Source organism: Arachis duranensis, chromosome 3 (genome assembly GCF_000817695.3).
Source record: "Arachis duranensis cultivar V14167 chromosome 3, aradu.V14167.gnm2.J7QH, whole genome shotgun sequence".
Classification (NCBI taxonomy): domain Eukaryota; kingdom Viridiplantae; phylum Streptophyta; class Magnoliopsida; order Fabales; family Fabaceae; genus Arachis; species Arachis duranensis.
In genome coordinates, this window is record NC_029774.3 from 62,737,366 (window position 1) to 62,738,844 (window position 1,479).

Below are 1,479 nucleotides of genomic sequence, written 5' to 3' on the forward strand. Positions count from 1 at the left end.
GACTACCTTGTGTTTAAGGCACATGGCCATCCCTCTGTGACAAAAGAGAGTAAGCATGAAGAGCTTCTCTCAGTTCAGAGTCAAGAAGAGCCCACACAGTCAAACTCTAAGTTTGGTGTTGTGAGGCCACAACCAAACTCTAACTTTGGTGTTCAGACCCCATATCCAAACTCTAAGTTTGGTGTTGGGACTACACAAACATTGACTTGATCACCTAGTGGCTCCATGAGAGCCACTGTCAAAGCTATTGACACTAAAGAAGCGCTTGTTGGGAGGCAACCCAATTTTATCTAATTTTTATTTTATTTTATTTTGTTTTATTGTTATTTTGTGTTTTATTAGGTACATGATCATGAGGAGTCACGAAAAAATCAAAAAAAATTAAAAACAGAGTCAAAAACAGAAGAAAAAAATTTTCACACCATGGAGGACGCACAGGCTGGCGTTCAACGCCAGTAAGATGCATCTGGCTAGCGTTCAACGCCAGAACAGAGCATCATTCTGGCGCTGAACGCCAGAAACAAGCAACATTCTGGCGCTGAACACCAGAAATGTGCCTAAAGAAGAAAAACTGGCGCTGAACGCCAGTAACAAGCATGAAACTGGCATTCAACGCTAGAAACATGCTTTACATGGGTGTTGAACGCCTAGAACGTGCACCAATGGTCGTTTAAACGCCAGAATGGTGTGCAAAGGCATTTTACATGCCTATTTGGTGCAGGGATGGAATTCCTTGACACCTCAGGACCTGTGGATCCCACAGGATCACCTCAGGATCTGTGGACCCCACAGGATCCCCTCCTAACATATTCCCACCTTACCTCCTAATCCTATTTTTGTGATTTGTATTCCCCATGTCACACTTCCCAACACTCCTCACCAATCACCTCAATTCCTCTTCCCAATTACCCCATTCACCACTCACATCAACCCACTCTTCCCCATAAACCCCACCTACGTTCATAAAATTCAAAATCAATTTCCCACCCATTCCTACCCAAAATGGCCAAACATACACCCTCCCCTCTCCCTATAAATACCCTTCCATTCTCCTTCATTTTCACACAACACAAACCCATCTTCTCCCACTTAGCCGAACCTACCTCTCTCCCTCTCTACCATATTTCTTCTTCTTCTTCTTCTTCTCTTCTTTTCTTTATTGCTCGAGGGCGAGCAATATTTTAAGTTTGGTGTGGTAAAAGCATAAGATTTTTGTTTTTCCATTACCATCAATCGCACCTAAGGCCGGAGTATCCTCTAAAAAAGGAAAAGGGAAGACAAAAGCTTCCACCTCCGAGTCATGGGAGATGGAAAGATTCATCTCCAAGAGCCATCAAGACCACTTCTATGATGTTGTGGCAAAGAAGAAGGTGATCCCCGAGGTCCCTTTCAAGCTCAAAAAGAATGAGTATCCGGAGATCCGACATGAGATCCAAAGAAGAGGTTGGGAAGTCTTAACCAACCCCATGCAACAAGTCG